Here is an 18,829-nt window from a genome sequence, read left to right on the forward strand (position 1 = left end):
ACTACAGGCGCCTGCCACCACGCCCGGCTAATTTTTTTTTTTTGTATTTTTAGTACAGACGGGGTTTCACCGTGTTAGCCAGGATGGTCTCGATCTCCTGACCTCGTGATCCGCCCGCCTCGGCCTCCCAAAGTGCTAGGATTACAGGCTTGAGCCACCGCACCCGGCCTTTTTTTTTTTGAGACAGAGTTTTGCTCTTGTTGCCCAGGCTGTTGTGCCATGGCATGATCTTGGCTCGCCGCAACCCCTGCCTCCTGGGTTCAAGCAACTCTCCTGCCTCAGCCTCCTGAGTAGCTGGGATTACAGGCATGTGCCACCATGCCCAGCTAATTTTTTTTTTTGAGACAGCGTCTTGCTCTGTCAACCAGGCTGGAGTGCAGTGGCGTGATCTCGGCTCGCTGCAACCTCTGCCTCCTGGGTTCAAGCGATTCTCTTGCCTCAGCCTCCTGAGCAGCTGGGACTACAGGTGCGTGCCACCATGCCCAGCTAATTTTTGTATTTTTAGTAGAGACAGGGTTTCACCATGTTGGCCAGGATGGTCTCGATCTCCTGACCTCATGATCCGCCCACCTCAGCCTCCCAAAGTGCTGGGATTACGGGCATGAGCCACTGTGCCCGGCCTAATTTTGTATTTTTAGTAGAGACGAGGTTTCTCTATGTTGGTCAGGCTGGTCTCGAACTCTCGACCTCAGGTGATCCGCCCGCCTCGGCCTCCCAAAGTGTTGGGATTACAGGCGTGAGCCACCGCGCCCGGCCAACACCCAGCCTTTCTGACTGTTAGACTGAAAATTTGAAATGCAGGCAACTTTCTCTTAGCACTTGTTTTTTAGGGTGACCCCGTAGATCGCAGGAGCTGTGAAACATCCTGTACAACCATAGCAAATGGAAAAAGTCAAAGAAGTTTACCTTTGAGTATACATGCTCTGAGTTCACTGAGGATCACATTGCTCTTCCTTCTCCTTCAAAACATACATTGCCTCATTCTTGCTGATTTTGTTCCTGTATTTGAAAAAGTGCCCAGATACATTCATTCTTGAATTACAGATTGTTAACATTTCAGGTGTTCTGTAAAGTTATCCCTGAGGATATGAGAAAGGAAATGAATAGAGATGGGTGTTGAACTCCAAATATGAGTATTCAACAGAACAAGTTGTAAGTTGCTTTCTCATCAGCAAATGGGTTTCCATGAAGCTACTTCATTTTAGATGACACCTCACTATATTAAATATGTTTAGAGCTTCATCAGGCCTATTTTGTCTAAATGAGAAGAAACCGAAGAAAGGAAAACTAGATTTCAGACTTGAAACCATACATAGACATACAGTCAAAGCTCATTATTTATGGATTCTGTATTTGTCAATTTGCCCACTTGTTAAAATTTATTGGTAATAATTGGTAAAAATTTATTTGGTTTCACTTCTTTTGCATATATGCCCAGAAGTGGAATTGCTAGATAATGTGGTCATTTTATTTTAAATGTTTTTAGAGACACCATACTGTTTTTTGTGTCCACTGTACGTTTTACGTTCCTACCAACAGGGTACAAGAAGGGCTTCAATTTTTCTGCATCTTCATCAACACTTATTATTTTCTGTATCTTTGATAATTGCCATCCTAGTGGGTGTGAGGTGGTATCTCATCGTACTTTTGATTTGTATTTCCCTAATGATGAGTGACGTTGAGCAACTTGTCATGCACTAATTTGGAATTGATGTATCTTCTTTGGAGAAATATTTATGCAAATCCTTTGTCCATTAAATAAATTGGGTTGTTTGTTACTGAGTTGTAGGAGTCACACTAGAATGGTTCAAACTGAAGTCTGGCAACACCATTTTTTTAAAAGCATGCTTCTTTTTTTGATTTTTAAATTTTTAATGGACACATAACAGTTGCACATATTTATGAGGTACATGGGATATTTTGATACAAGCATGTGATGTGTAATGATCAAATTCAGGGTAACTGGCACATCCATCACCTCAGACCTTTATCAGTTCTTTGTGTTGGGAGCATTTCAAATCCTGTCCTCCAGCTATTTTGATATACACAGTAAATATTGTTAACTAAGTTGCCCTATTATGCTACTGAACACTTATTCTATCTAACTGTATTTTTGTACCCATTAATCAACTCCTCGTCATCCCCCTCTCCCTGCTTCCCTTCTTAGCCTCTGGTAACTATCATTCTACTCTCTAGGAACATGAGATCAGTTTTTTAAATCCCACATGTAAGTGAGAATGTGATATTTGCCTCTCTGTTTCTGGCATATTTCACTTAACCTAATGTCTAGTTCCATCCATGTTGCTGCAAATGACAGGATTTCATTTTTTATGGCTAAATAATATTCCATTGTGTGTATATATAACACATATTCTTTATGCATTCATCTGTTGATGGACACTTAGGTTAATTCTGTATCTTGGCTATTGTGTGAATAGTGCTTCAATAAACATGGGAGTATGGTGTATTAGTCTGTTTTCACACTGATATAAAGAACTACCTGAGACTAGGTAATTTATGAAGAAAAGAGGTTTAATAGACTCACAGTTCCACAGGCTTAACAGGAAGCATGATTGGGAGGCCTCAGGAAATTTACAATCATGACAGAAGGTGAAGGGGAAGCAATCTATCCCCATGATCCAGTCACCTCTCACCAGGCCCCTCCCCTGACAGGTGGGGATGACAATTTAACATGAGATTTGGGTGGGGACACAGAGCCAAACCTTAACATACAGTTTCTTGAGGATACACTAATGTTCTTTTGGATATATTAACATATGCAGCAGTGAGATTGCTGAATCGTATGGTAGTTCTCTTCTTAGTTTTTTGAGGAAGCTCCATACTGATGTCCATAGTGGTTGTACTAATTTACATTTCCACCAACAGTGTACAAATATTCTCCTTTCTCTGCATCCTTGCCAGCATACGTTACTTCCTATCTTTTTGTTAATAGCAATTTTAACTGGTGTGAGATAGTATCTCACTGTGGTTTTTGATTTGCATTTCCCTGATGATTAATGATATTGAGCATTTTTTCATATACCTACTTGTCACTTGGATGTCTTTTGCCATTTTAATTCAGTTTTTCTAGCAGAAGTTCTGTTTTTTAATTTTTTTAAATTTTTAAAATTTTTGTGAGTATGTAGTTATGAATTACATGAGATATTTTGCTTCAGGCATGCAATACATAATAATCACATCAGGGTACACACACAGGGTATCCTCTGTTGCCATTTTAAAATCAGATTATTTGTTTTTAGCTGTTGAGTTGTTAGAGTTCTTTATATATTCTGGTTGTTAATCCCTCGTCAGATGGATAGTTTGCAAATGTTTTCTCACATTCTGTGGGTTGTCTCTTCGTTTGTTGTTTTCCTCGCTATGCAGAAGATTTTTAGCTCAATGTAATCCCAATTGTTAATTTTTGCTTTGGTTGCCTGTGCCTTTGAGGTCTTACTCAATAACTTTGTCCAGGCCAATGTCCTGAAGCGTTTCCCCAATGTTTTCTTGTAGTAGTTTCATAGATTCAGGTCTTACATTTAATCTTTAATTCATTTTTATTTAATGTTTGTATATGGTGACATATAGAGGTCTGGTTTTAGTTTGTATATGGATATCCAGTTTTCCCAGCATCATTTATTGAAGAGACTGTTTTCTTCCCAGTGTGTGTTCTTGGTGCCTTTGTTGAAAATTATTTGGTTATAAAAGTGTGAATTCATTTCTGGTTTGTCTATTCTGTTCCATTGGTCTATGTGTCTATTTTTAAACCAGTACCATGCTGTTTTAGATATTATAGCTTTGTAGTATATTTTGAAATAAGGTAGTGTGATGACTCCAGCTTTGTTCCTTTTGCTTAGTTTTCTTTAGCTATTCAGGGTCTTTTGTGGTTCCATACGAATTTTAGCCTTGCATTTTCTATTTCTCTGAAGAATGTCATTGGCATTTTGATAGGGATTGCATTGAATCTATAGATCACATAAAGTAGTATGGGCATTTAACAATATTAATTCTTTCAAACTATGAGCATGGAATATCCTTCCAATTTCTTTTCTTTTTTTTTTTTGAGATGGAGACTTGCTCTGTCACCCAGACTGGAGCGCAGTGGCGCAATCTCCGCTGACTGCAAGCTCCACCTCCCAGGTTCACACCATTCTCCCTCCTCAGCCTCCTGAGTAGCTGGGACTACAGGCGCCCACTACCATGCCCGGCTAATTTTTTTGTTTTTGTATTTTTAGGAGAGATGGGGTTTCACTGTGTTAGCCAGGATGGTCTCGATCTCCTGACCTTGTGATCCACCCGCCTCAGCCTCCCAAAGTGCTGGTATTACAGGCATGAACCACCGAGCCTGGGACAATTTCTTTCATCAGTGTTTTATAGTTTTCATTGTAGAGATCTTTTAATTCTTTGGTTAAATTTATTCCTAGGTATTCTTTTTGTAGGTTTTGTAAATGAGATTACTTTCTAGATTTCTTTTCCAGATTGCTAACTGTTGGCATTTAGAAATACTACTGATTTTTGTATGGTAATTTTGTATTCTGCAACCTTACTGAATTTATCAGTTCTAACAGTTTTTTTTTTTTTAGAGCCTTTAGGTTTTTCTAAATGTAAGATAATGTCATCTGCAAACAAGTACAGTTTGACTTCTTTCTTTGCAATTTGGATGCCCTTTATTTCCTTTTCTTGTCTAATTGCTCTATCTAGGACTTCCAGTACTATGTTGAATAAAAGTGGTGAAACTGGGCATCCCTGTCTTGTTCTAGAGCTTAGAGGAAAGGCTTTCAATTTCCCCTGTTCAGTGTGATGCTATCTTTTGGTTTGGGTTTGTCATATACGGCCTTTATTGTCTTGAGGTATGTTGCTTTTATACCCAGTTTCTTGAGGATTTTTATGATAAAGCAATGTTGAGTTTCATTGAATGCTTTTTAGGAGGCATCTATTGAAATCATCATATGGTTTTTGTCTTTTATTCCGTTAATGTGATGTATTGATTTGTGTATGTTGAACCATTTTTGCATCCCTGGGGTGAATCCCACCTGATCATGGTAAATGATCATTTCAATGTTATGTTGACTGCAGTTTGATGGTATTTTGTTGAGGATTTTTGCATCTTTTTTATGTCTTTGGTTTTGGTATGAGGGTAATGATGCCCTTGTAAAATAAGTGTGGAAGTATTCCCTTCTTTCCAATTTGTTGAAACAGTTTGAGTAGAATTGGTGTTAGTTTTTCTTTAAATGCTTGGTAAAATTCAGCAGTGAAGCCATCAGGTTCTGGGCTTTCCCTAATGAGAGACTTTTTATTGCTACTTCAATCTTGTTACTTTTTATTTGTCTGTTCGGATTCTCTATTTGTTCAGTCTTGGTAGGTTGCATGGATGTAGGAGAGTAACCATTTCATCTAGGTTTTCCAATTTATTGTTGTACAATTGTTCATAATAGTCTCTAATGAGCCTTTTTATTTCCATGGTACCAGTTGTAATGCCTTCTTTTCTGTCTCTGATTTTATTTTTTTGAGTCTTCTCTCTTTGTTTCTTAGCTTAGGTAAAGGTTTGTCAAATTTTTTTATCTTTTAAAAAAGCCAACTTTTTATTTCGTTAATCTTTGGTTTATTGTCTCAATGTTATTTGTTTGTGCTCTGATCTTTATTATTTCTCTCCATCTACTAATTTTGGGTTTGGTTTGTTCTTGCTTTTCTAGTTCTCTAAGGTGCCAATGCCAGATGTTGATGAGATTGTGTAAACTAGAACTCTCATATATTACTGATGGGAGTGCAAAGTGATACAACCACTTCTGAAAAATGTTTCACAGTTTCTTACAAAGTTAAACCGAGGCAGAATGTTGAGCTTATTTCTTTGCATTTCCCTTCTCTCTGGGATCTCCTCAGCCTGTAAGTTGGACAAAAGGTCCATTCATTTTATGTTCCTCTAAATAGCCACTTTCTGCTAGGTTTCTCAGTAGTTTCGCCCTGTGCCTCCTAAAAAACCAGTAGGTGTCTCAAAAGGAAAAGTGGTACAAAATGTCTGACTTGCCTCAATTTTATTTCCCTTCTCCCTTAAGATCGTGACCTCTCATGTCCTGGCTGTCTTGGTAGTCCTCCAAAGCCTTTAAACAGATTTTAAAAATAACTTTTGTCCAAGTGTTCTAGTTGTATTCGATGAGAAATTGGTCTGCTGGAAGCTAGTCCCTCATAGCCAGAACTGAGAATTCTTCTCTAAGCCCATGCAAGCCAACCCCCATCAGGGCTTGACACCCTTGTCCATCCTGAGATTTGGAGTGACTTCATCCTGTATTGTTGCCCCAGAATGTTGTCTTGTTTCACAGGACTTTGCAAAGGGCCTGTGTTAATCTGAGGTTGTTTCTTGGACATTTTCTACCTCCATTCCAGCTAAAATCTACATTCATTACATCCTGGTTTTCATTCGGGCAGCTTTAGAAGGGATTGTGCGCTCTCTACCCACAGGGAGCTCATTAACCTAGTTAACTCTGTGATTTGTATTAGAGTAAAAAGGTGCCTTCACTAGGAAATAACCTAATGATTACTGCCTTCACGTCTGCTAAATTGGATTTGTGTCTTCTAGCTTCTTAAATTTTAGTTAAACTACATGAAGAATATATGTGGAATCCTATGTGTAAGCATATGGAAGTCTCAGTATTCGGGGACGTGATTCTTTTAGTCCTCTCAAAAGGCGGAAAGTTAATAATAAATGCCTTTAAAGCTCTATAGTAAATTTTGGCTAAACAGTGCAAATCGAATATTAGTAAACCTAATTGGAAGCCTCATGGAGGGGGAAGAAACCTCTTTTGTGCTAACTTCTGCCAAGGATTGGAAAAGAGATTCATTTTGAAGGCTCCCCAAGAGAGGGAAGACATAAAGTTCTTGATGTTTTGTTTTTTTCTCAACAGCTTACAAGAGCAGCTATTCCCAGGCTTTCTCAGCAATGTACCCCGTTTCCTGACATTTACGGCTGAAGGTGAAGTTTCCGTTTTGCAAGGAGAAAATTTTGGTGGAGAGTTCTCCAACAAGAAAAGGACCTGTGGCTATTAAGATAGGTAAGTCTTTTACGTAGAGTATGGAGAGGGAAGTAGCTTATGGAAAAAATGCTAAGGAATGTTTCATTTGTTGTAAGTGGGATTCTAGGAATAGTATGTATTTCACTGAATATCAGGACAAGTGATCCTTGTCATCAGTGATCTTCTAATCCTAGATTGCATTCCCAACTCTTCTACTTACCAGCTGAGTCAACTTGGACAAGTGACTTAAATTCTCTGAACTCCAGTTATTTCATCTATAGAAGAAAGTTTCATGGGAAAAGGTTTTGTAAATGGGAGAGGACATGTAATACAAAAATGTGGTTATCACCCGGTTGCAGTGGCTCACACCTGTAATCCCAGCACTTTAGGAGGCTGAGGCAGGCGGATCACTTGAGGTCAGGAGTTCGAGACCAGCCTGGCTGACATGCTGAAACCCATCTCTACTAAAAATACAAAAGTCAGTCAGGTGTGTTGGTGGGCACCTGTAGTCCCAGCTACTCAGGAGGCTGAGGCAGGAGAATCGCTTGAACTTAGGAGGCAGAAGTTGCACTGAGCCAAGATTGCACCACTGCACTCCAGCCTGGGCAATAGAGTGAGACTCTGTGTCAAAAAAAAAAAAAAAATGGTTATCATTGTTCATTGTTTTCTTGCTATTAGAAAATTCAATGGAAATAGTGGCCTTGCGTCTCATGGTGCTTTTGAGCCATAGAGCTTGGTCCTGTGAGTTTGGGGAACTTTGTCTTCTGAGTGCTGGGAGTGGGAGGCATTCCTCATCTGCCTCCCCTGTAAAAATAACATCATATCAGCTGGGCACGTTGGCTCACGTCTGTAATCTCAGCACTTTGGGAGGCCGAGGTGGGCGAATCACAAGGTCAGGAGTTCAAGACCAGCCTGGCCAACACGGTGAAACCCCATCTCTACTAAAAATACAAAAACAGGCATGGTGGCGGGCGCCTGTAATCCCAGCCACTCGGGAGGCTGAGGCAGGAGAATCGCTTGAACCCGGGAGGGAGAGGTTGCAGTGAGCCGAGATCTCGCCACTGCACTCCAGCCTGGGTGACAGTGCAAGACTCCATCTCAAAATAAATAAATAAATAAATAATAGCATCATATCATTCTTTTGGCTGCAGATATCTGCCACTTACTTTTTGTAAGTAGTGGGAAGGGATGGAAGTTAAATATGAGATCAAAGGAAATAAAATAACAACTACCTATCAACAGTGACCTATTACGATAACTACCTGTTAATAAAAACTACTCATTAGTTGTCTTAGTTGCTATGATAAGCATTGTACTGAGTATTTGGTTACTTTATTTCATTAAATTCACATACCAAGCTTTGTAAGATGAATGTTACCTCTACCATGAGATTCCTCCTGGATTGTCAGCACCCCTTAGGGAGTCACTTAAAGAAGATAAAAGTCAGTCTGATTTCTTGTAATTTGAGAGGTTTTATTAGATGTTGGGAGTTTGAAGCTTTTAATTTTTTTCTAATTTTTTACAATGAACACATACGGCTTCTGTAATAATTAAAGTGGTCATTTGAAAATGAATGATGGATTTTTAGAAAATTTTTTCTTAAGCACCTACAGTGAACTAGGTGCTATTTTTGATGTTTGTTCACATCAGTGCATGGAGCTTAATGTTCTAGCGTGGATGGAGATGATAAATAATGCATATAATAAACACATTACTAGGATATTAGAATCCACTGAGAACATGGAGAAAAGAAAAAGTAAAGTAGAGCAAGAGAGGTTGCTTAGTGGGGTGGGAGTGCAAATTGCAGAAGGAGCCTCATTGAAGAAAGGCAGGAAGTTAGGAGTTGGCCCTGGGCCTGTTCCAGGTAGAGGAAGCAGTGGGTGCAAAGGCCCTAAGGAGGGAATGCAGCTGGGGTGTTCCAGCCACAGCCAGGAGCCAGTGCTGGAGCAGAGTGAGTGGGAGGGTCAGATCCACAGGAAGTGATGACACTTCTTGGTTTAGATGCATAAGATAGGTTGCCTTGTTTTCTTCCTGTCTACTTGATTTATTCTGTTTCCTCTGCAGTTAAAGTACACTTACTCCCTCCACCCAGCACACACACAAAATACATACATTAGGCCTCTAGCACCATATTAATTTGCTAGGACTGCCATAAAAAATTAGGCAAACAGAGCTTAAAACAACAGAAGTGTATTGTTTCACAGGTCTGTAGGCTAGAAGTCTAAAATCAAGTTAGGGCCATGCTCCCTGTGAGACACATCAAAGGGAAACCTTCCTTGGCTCTTCCTGGCTTCTCGTGGTTGTTGGCAATCCTCGGCGTTCCTGGGCTGCAGCTGCATCCCTCCAGTCTCTGCCTCTGTCATCACCTGGCATTCTCGCTGTGTGTCTGTGTCTGCACATGGCTGTCTTCTCTCTTCTTATAAGGACACCAGATATATTGGACTAAGGACCCACCCTACTTCAATGTGACCTCATCTTAAACTAATTACATCTGCAACAGCCCTACTTCCAAATAAGGTCAAATTCAGTGGTACTGCGGGGTCAGGACTTCAGCTTACTTTTTGGGGGATACAATTCAAACCATCACAGCTACCTTAAATAATAAGTAATAGATATTACTATTCCCATCTTACAAGTAGAGAAACAGGCTCAGAAAACTCAGATAACTTGCCCAAGATCAGAGTCAGTAATCAAAACAGCCAGGTGGGCTTGACACGATGGCTCACACCTGTAATCCCAGCACTTTGGGAGGCTGAGGCAGGCGAATCACTTGAGCCGAAGAGTTCGAAACCAGCCTGGGCAACATGGCAAAATCCTGTCTCTATAAAAATCACAGAAAATTAGCTGTGTGCCTGTGATCCCAGCTACCCAAAAGGCTGAGGTGGGAGGATCACTGGAGCCGGGGAGGTTGAAGCTGCAGTGAGCTGAGATTTTACCACTGCACCCCAGCCTGGGTGACAGGGTGAGACCCAGTTTGTCTCAAAAACAAGCAAACAAAAAAAGCAGAACAACTGCAAAACACACAACAGCAACAAAGAAACAAAAAAAACAGCCAGGTCCAGGCCAGGCATGTCCTAGCTATCTGCAGTCCCAGCCACTCGGGAGGCTGAGGTGGGGAGGGTCGTCAGTGTGATTTTACCATGCTGCTTATGTGCTACCAGGGCCATGATATCAGGCTGGAGCTGACAAGACACTGCCCTGACCCAGGGTAGGAGTTGCACACATATGACTTTGCAGTCCCTGTCCAAATTGCTTAACTCCAAGAGAGCTCACAACTGATGTTCTACCTCAGCTTTCCTATCAGAAGCCATTCCTCCTTCTAGCATGACAGACTTAGGAAATAGACGCTTTTTTCCTCTTTTAGGAAGTTTTCCAGGGAAGTAATACTGTAATTTTAAAAACATATGTAGAACATTTTGTGATGGAATTCAATGATTTTTTCTCATACAACATAGAAAAAAAAAGATGTGTGTGTGTGTGTGTGTGTGTGTGTGTGTGTGTGTATGGCTCCCCGAGTCCGCTGGTTTCTTGCAATAGAATTAGGGGATTTTGGCCAGGTGCGGTGGCTCATGCCTGTAATCTCAGTACTTTGGGAGGCCAAGGAGGGCGGATCACCTGAGGTTGGGAATTCGAGACCAGCCTGATCAACATGGAGAAACCCCGTCTCTACCAAAAATACAAAAATTAGCCAGGCGTGGTGGCGCATGCCCGTAATCCCAGCTACTCGGGAGGCTGAGGCAGGAGAATCGCTTGAACCTGGGAAGCGGAGGTTGCGGTGAGCCAAGATTGCACCGTTGCACTCCAGCCTGGGCTACAGGAGTGAAACTCCGTCTCAATAAATAAAATAAAATAAAATAAAATAAAATAAAAATAAATAAAAATAAAATAAAATATGAATTAGGGGATTTTGAAAGCCTTGAATATATTTTGGCTTTTCATTATGTTTAAAGAGTCCCTCTAAACATGCAGCTGTCTAGCCATTTGTGTTCCTGGGGCTGCAGCCGCATCACTGCAGTCAATTCTAGAGCCTTATTTTAGGCATGATGGTCTTGAGGGACTGCACCCGAGAAAAGGAAGGCTACACCAAAGCAGAGCTGAGCACTCTTCCATGCCTGCACAGGCACATGGTGTAGAGGGACATCCTGAGTTAGGCTGAAGGTAGAAGAAGCGACCACTGGCGGTCATGCTAGAGAAATGTCTAAATCGTGGTCAAGGAATGCAAGTGCTCAAAGCTAAGTGTTGTGTTAAGTCTGGGAGGTGAGACAAAGCCATAGTAGGAAAACCATACCTGACCTCAAACCGGGAAGATTCACGAACTAGAGCATGAGGCAAGGTGAGTGGTTTGGAGGTTGGTTGGTGAGGGCTTCGGGGGCCTGTTTGTCCATGGCTCTGCCCGTGCCATGTGGAAGTGAAAGGGGAAGGTGTCATGTGAGCCTGGACAGCCCGCATCTGCTTTTCCTGTTTGCATTCAGCCATGTTTTTGTTTACATAGCCTTGTAGTTTCCTTTCAAGGTCCTTTTTTTAACCGTTGTTCTAAATGTGTTTTTATTCCCTCTAAGCTTTTGTGCTTCTCTTTGCACTTAACAGCAGATTGCTTTGGATCTTCATCGTAGTATAAAGAAGGGGAAAAAAAGCTGCCTCTCATCTAAAGATCCTCCTGCTCTCTGTTGACATTTCTTTCTTTTTTTTTCCCCCAAGACAGAGTCTTGCTCTGTCGCCCAGGCTGGCGTGCAGTGGCACAACCTCAGCTCACTGCAACCCCCGCCTCCCAGGTTCAAGTGATTCTCGTGCCTCAGCCTCCTGAGTAGCTGGGACTACAGGCATGTGCCACCATGCCCAGTTAATTTTTGTACTTTTAGTAGGGATGGGGTTTCACCATGTTGGCCAGATTGGTCTCAAATTCCTGGCCTCAGGTGATCCACCCACCTCAGCCTCCCAAAGTGCTGGGTTTATAGGCGTGAGCCACCACGCCTGGCCAACATTTATTTTCTTTGTCCTGGAAGTGTGTGGAAATAGCCAGGTCATCATATTCTAGTGAATTAAAACGACCCTTAGTCTTTGTCTGATGTCACCGCCACCAGCTGCCACTCCCTGGGACATATCTCCGTCGCACAGGTCTGGCTAGGGTTCTAGAGTCTAGTTAACACAGGTCTCCTTGATTGCCTTTTGTTTATCTAGCTGGCATTTCGTAGCTGCAGATAAATAGTTGCTGCTCTTGCTACTCCTGCAGCTGTTGATTGTGAAGTTAGACCACATGGGCCAGGCAAATCTGGGGTCATTGGTTTGAATTACTTCTCTGCTACCAACATTCGGGTAAGTACTTGGCTTTTCACAGGAAAGCCCCAAAGATGACTGATACTAGAATTTAAAGACTTATTTAATCCCTCTTATCACTATGGAATGGAAACAAGATCCTCCTTTTTCCCCAATAGTGGTAGATTGTTGAGCAATGAGAAATAATTAGCCCTTTAATTATAACACTTTTAAAAATATTCAGGTGAAATTCACATAGCATGAAATGAAACATTTTAAAGTGAACAATTCAGTGGCATTTAGTTTATTTATTTATTTTATTTTTATTTTTTGAGACGGAGTCTTGCTTAGTCGCCCAGGCTGGAGTGCAGTGGCGCGATCTCGGCTCACTGGAAGCTCCGCCTCTTGGGTTCACACCATTCTCCTGCCTCAGCCTCCCGAGTAGCTGGGACCACAGGCGCCCGCCACCACGCCCGGCAAATGTTTTTGTATTTTTAGTAGAGACGGGGTTTCACTGTGTTGGCCAGGATGGTCTCGATCTCCTGACCTCGTGATCCGCCCGCCTCGGCCTCCCAAAGTGCTGGGATTACAGGCGTGAGCCAGCGCACCCGGCCTTCAGTGGCATTTAGTATATTCAGACTGTTTTGCAACCATCACCTCTGTCTCTTTCCAAAACATTTTCATCACCCCAAAATAAAACACTGTACCCATTAAGCAGTTATTCCCCATTTCCCCCTCACCTCAGCCACTGGCAACCACCAATCTTTCTGTCTCTATGAATTTACCTTTTCTAGATATTTTATATAAGTGAAATTGTACAATCTGTGACGTTTTGTGACTGGTAAAATGCTTAATTGTTATTACCAATCATTTATTTTTTCAATCTTCTCCTGTCATTTTGCTAGGAGAGCTGGGGTGCTATGGGAATATTATCTTTCTAATTAGGACCTCCAAAAAGAAAACCCCTTCAGAACACCTGCTTCACTTTAGTTGCTGGTGGACTTCTCTTCATGAGACAGATAGCAGTTTAGAATTTAGTTACTTAATCTGCAAGGATATGGAGAATTTGACTTCCCCTTATTTCACTTCCACCATGGGGCTCAATCCCCTTGGGCACCCTGTCTCCCCACCCCTGACTAATGTCATTGTTCTAGTGGTCTGAACTCCAGTTTATCCCATCATCCAGATGAACCTGTAATTGATATTTTGGCATTGGGATAGCTGGAGATTATATTGCTAGCCTAGGCAACAAAGCAGTCTCTCCCAAGGGAGTTAAATGATACTAGCCATTGAAGATGAAAATTTGAAGAATACTTTACACTGTCATCTCTTGGGGAGGCTGATCACACCCATCCCTCCCTTCTTCTGTCCTTGGTGAAACAGAGGCTGCTCCGGGAGGGCTCTGGGATGCAGACAGCAGAGGCTTGAAATGAGATTCCTCTCTCCATCTGCCAGACGTAACCCAAGATGAGTTGCACAGATGAAGCTGGCAGAGAAACGGGAAACTGGATGGCAAATGAGGTTCTGAAGGAACCGAAATTCTAGTTAAATCCTTTTGTGATGGTAGAAGAGCTCTTGGTCTAATAACACAGAACTTAAGAATTAGGTTGGTGTAGTGCTAGTGGTTCAGCAAATGCAACCTGTCTGCAAGTCTCTTTCCTGTAGACTTCCTGGGAGTGTAGCATTTATGAACAGGTGCCGTGGGACCACAGTTAAACACAGGACGAACGATGACTTGTCTCCATCAAATGTGATTGTTGTATACTGTACTATATGCTAGGGAGGACTGAATCATCAACTCTGGGCTCTAAGATATCTCTTCCAGGAGCTTGAAAACACCAACTTTAGAGTAACTAGTTTGAGAAGCAATAGCAGAGAGATGGGGATGGGGTAGGGGCATTTTGTTGATTCATTTCCTCTTCCCTCCCTCTATTAACGTGCATGGAACTTTCTACATGCCAGACATTGTGCTGAGGGGTGAGGATATGAAGTAAGCATACTGTTCAGGAGTTCATGGTCCCTTCCTCCTTCCTGTCACCTCTCTGCAGCCTCAGGTTCTCCTGCTCTTAACAGAGAACTGTAAGTAGTTGTATCTTGTCTGTCCTCCATGATAGGAAGTAGCCTCTAAAAGCCAGGGGGCCAGGCATGGTGGCCCATGCTTGTAATCCCAGCACTTTGGGAGGCCATGGCGGGAAGATTGCACGAGCCCAAGAGTTCAAGACTAGCCTGAGCAACATAGGGAGACCTCATCTCTAACCACAAATTTTTAGAAAATTAGCCAGGCGTGATGGTGCACCCCTACGGTCCCAGCTACTCACAGGGAGACTGAAGTGGGAGGATGGCTTGAGCTTAGAGGGTTGAGCCTGCAGTGAGCCATGATCATGCCACTGCACTCCAGCCTGGGCAACAGAGCAAGACCCTATCCAAGAAAAAAAAAAAAAAAAACCAGAGCCTTTGAATTTGCCATTGAACCTTTGAATCTAGCATTGCCCTAGCAAATACTTAGGGCATTGCAATGGGAATTGAACTTTATCAAATTGAATTCAGATATGTAAACAGATAACCAGGTGAAGTGTGATTAGTGATATTTGAGAGAGTTTTGCACAGAGTGCTGGGGAACACAAAGGGCAGCATAAACAACTGCCACAGGGAGCCTGCGGGCCTCCCAGAGGTGTCATTCGAGCTGTCTTGAAAGATGAGAAGGTGTTTGCCAGACACTGGAGGGGGGCACACAATCTCCACAGGTCACATTTATGTGAACATGTTTCTTAAGAGAGGCCCTTGGATCCTCTAAATCCTGTCTTTTCTTTCATTTATGTAACTTTAGAAAAATAAATGCTTGATTTACCAGCAGCTTTGGATCAAGCCTACAGACAGTACAGGCTTCTCTTCCAGCAAACGATCATCTTAGTACTTCTAGGGGATAAAGCCAAAAAATACCCGCAACCAACCAACCAAACAAACAATTCAAAAAAGCGATTGAATTTATTACCCCTACAATGTCCATTTTAATCTTCTTTTTCCTTATTAAAATAAATAAATTTTTCTTCTTCTAAATTGGCCCAAGTGAAGCCAAGATTTCATTCCCATGATCCTTTCATCATTTCAACAGACACACACTGAATGCCTCCCACAGATAAGGCACTACTCCGGACTCTAGGCTCACAAAGAACAAACAGCAAGACAGTTTCTGCTCCCACGGAAACCAAAAATTGACACCAAACAGAAAGCTAAAGTCAGCATGGAAAATGTCCTCCACTACCGTTTACTGTTAAAGCATAATCTGTTGTTTACATACATGCACACAGATTAAGTATTAAGCTTCTTGAAATAAATGACTAATTCTTTTTTTTTTTTTGAGACGGAGTCTCGCTGTCGCCCAGGCTGGAGTGCAGTGGTGCGATTTCGGCTCACTGCAGGCTCTGACCCCAGGGGTTCATGCCATTCTCCTGCCTCAGCCTCCCGAGTAGTTGGGACTACAGGCACCCGCCACTTCGCCCGGCTAATTTTTTTTTGTATTTTTAGTAGAGACGGGTTTTCACCATGTTAGCCAGGATGGTCTCGATCTCCTGACCTCATGATCCACCCGCCTTGGCCTCCCAAAGTGCTGGGATTACAGGCGTGAGCCACCGCGCCCAGCCTAATAAATGACTAATTCTGAACTGCAGTTCAGAGGTCCAAGGAACGATGAAGAAGGCTATCCTATGACTGGAAGATTTACCAGGAAAAGGAAAAAGCATCCTTAGTCTAAACTTCACTGGGCACATATTTTAAGAAGCCTCAGAAAGTTCATTCCATGCAGGAAAACATCCCCCAAAAGGAGCATTTAAAACAGAACTTAAATTTTATATTAAGGACTTGGATATGTATATGTATTTTCAAAAATCTATGTCATTCTATTTTCATTTCTTTGTGGTAAATTTTGATATTTTACTATTATAGAACTGGAACCCCAATTTCTAATAATTATTGGTCTAATATATAGAACTTAAGAATTAGGAGACAAGGACATAGTTTACCAAGGCTTGACATGCTTGGCCCATCTAGGAACTAGTTAGTGCTTGAGTTGGGGAGGGCCTGTGATAGATGAGATTGCCCACCCTGATGCTGCCAATTCCAAACGCCCATCTTCTCTTCTCCATCTCTTCTGGTCAATAGCTTAGCTGTCCTTAAAGGATAAATTCTACACCAACCCAGTTTATTCTCTGATACCTCCTGTTCCCGGAGGTGAGTGTTTTATTTTTTTCCCTCCAGACTCCTACAGCAGCTCATTTATATCTGTCTAGCCTCTCTCTCTCTCTCTCTCTCTCTCTAGCCTCTCTCTCTCTCTCTGTCTCTCTCTCTCTCTCTCTCTCTCTCACACACACACAGAGAGAGAGAGAGAGAGAGATTAACATTTTCCACCTGGCTTATAATTTTTGGTAAATATATCATATCCCCTACTAAGTGACCACCTCCTTGGAGTCAGTGCTATTTTCCTTCATTTCTTTATATCTCATTTCCTCCACCCTCATCCGAATACCTATCTCAATATTAAACCATAATGGGCTGGGTGTGGTAGCTCACGCCTGTAATCCCAGTACTTCAGGAGGCCAAAGCAGGTGGATCACTTAAGGATGTGCATCACTTAAGGGGTTCGAGACCAGCCTTGCCAACATGGTGAAACCCCGTGTCTACTAAAAATACAAAAATTAGCCAGGTGTGTGGCATGCATCTGTAGTCTCAGTTACTCAGGAGGCTGAGGCATGAGAATTGCTTGAACCTGGGAGGGAGAGGTTGCAGCGAGCCAAGATAATGCCATTACACTCTAGCCTAGACAATGGGAGTAAGACACTGTCAAAAAAAAAAAAAAAAAAAAAAAAACCATATTGGACACTCAGCTGTGATTCAGTGACTTCAGTGATGGAGATTTCAGCCTACATAAATATATGCAAGAATGTCTGCCTCTCTTCCCACTGCCATTATCCATAGCATAACTCCTTAAACATTATTTCCTAAAGTAGTTCCATGGAACAGGAATTCTAAGGAATATTTAAAAAGTATTTCTTGAAAATGTTTATGGTTAAGTACTTTGGGAGATTCTGAATCAAACAAAGTTAAATGAGATTTTTTATTGCAGGATGTATTAGTCTGTTCTCACATCTAGGTCATGCTGATATAAGAGGTGGGCTTCTATGGCCTTGGACAGCTCTGTCCCTGTGGCTTTGCAGGGTACAGCCTCCTTCCTAGCTGCTTTCATGGGCTGGCATTGAGTGTCTGCAGCTTTTCCAGGCACATGGTGCAAGCTGTCTGTGAATCTACCATTCTGGGATCTGGAGGACAGTGGCCCTCTTCTCACAGCTCCACTAGGCAGTGCCCCAGTGGGGATTCTGTGTGGGGAGAATCCAACCCCACGTTTCCCTTCCACATTGCTCTAGCAGAGGTGCTCCGTGAGGGCTATAAAAAATAAATAAATGCACTATCCTGAGAACAGCATGGGGGAAACCACCCCCACGATCCAATCACCTCCTACCAGATCTCTCGCTAGATACATGAGGATTATGGGGATTACAATTCAAGATGAGATTTTCATGGGGACACAGCCAAACCATATCATGGGACTTCTCAAGTTGTAGGCATTGAGGAGATAAAGTGAATAATGTATCCCAAAATTATTTGACCAGAGAAACCTTGATAATTTTCCTAGAATGTGTATTCATTTTCTATTGGCACTGTAACAAAGTACCATAAACATAGTGGCTTAAAACAACACAAATTGTAGTTCTAGAGATCAGAAGTCTCAGATGAGTCAGCAGGCCTGGCTCCTCCCACAACTTGTAGTTCTAGAGATCAGAAGTCTCAGATGAGTCAGCAGGCCTGGCTCCTTCTGGAGGCTCTAGGGGAGAATCCCTTTCCTTGTGTTTTTCAGCTTCTAGAGGCCACCTGCCTTCCTTGGCTTGTGGCCCCTTCCTCCCTCTTCAAAACCAGGTGCATAGCATCTTCCAGTCTTCCTCTCTCCCTCCCTCCCTTCCTCCTTCCCTCCCTCCGTCTCTTCCTCCCTCTCTCTCTCTGTGACCTCTGCTTCTACCATCACATCCTCTCCTGTGATTCTGACATTTCTGCCTGCCTCCCTCTTATAAAGACCCTTGTGAATACACTGGGCCCATCCAGATAATCCAGGCTCATCTTCCGACTGCAATATCCTTAACTTCAGCACATCTGATCCCCTGTTCACAGTTCTGGGAATTGGAAAGTGGACGTCTTTGGAGAGCCATTATTCTACCTGCCCCAGGACATGTGTTCTGCAGCAGCACTGCCTGCAGTCAGGGCGTTCGCCCCCATTCTGAGACCTGTGTGGAATGCCCAACCACCATGTACGACGTTATTTCTAAGGGAAAGTGAATTCTGAGTTGTGAAACAAAACAAATTAACATCTGTGATACACAGCCATGGATAAACCGTGAACTCTTTTTATAGTAACCTTGGCAGTGATAACCAAATAAAGACCAGTGAAGGCTTTCTTGTACATGAATCTGCTTAAACTCCCTTCTCTCTGTCCCAGATGTAGAGCTCTTGTTTTCACAATACATCAG

At 42.3% G+C, this 18,829-nt stretch overlaps 1 protein-coding gene across 2 annotated transcripts in view; it reads left to right on the plus strand.

Moving 5' to 3' along the window:
* Nucleotides 1-18,829, plus strand: part of CRACD (capping protein inhibiting regulator of actin dynamics) — a 297,196-nt gene that overhangs the window by 125,747 nt on the left and 152,620 nt on the right. For both annotated transcript variants that reach the window (XM_032151460.2, XM_058434434.1), the window contains exon 2: nt 6,897-7,043. The gene's annotated coding sequence lies outside the window, so the exon portion shown is untranslated. The remainder of the gene's footprint in view (nt 1-6,896; nt 7,044-18,829) is intronic.

Source organism: Hylobates moloch, unplaced genomic scaffold (genome assembly GCF_009828535.3).
Source record: "Hylobates moloch isolate HMO894 unplaced genomic scaffold, HMol_V3 SCAFFOLD_2, whole genome shotgun sequence".
Classification (NCBI taxonomy): domain Eukaryota; kingdom Metazoa; phylum Chordata; class Mammalia; order Primates; family Hylobatidae; genus Hylobates; species Hylobates moloch.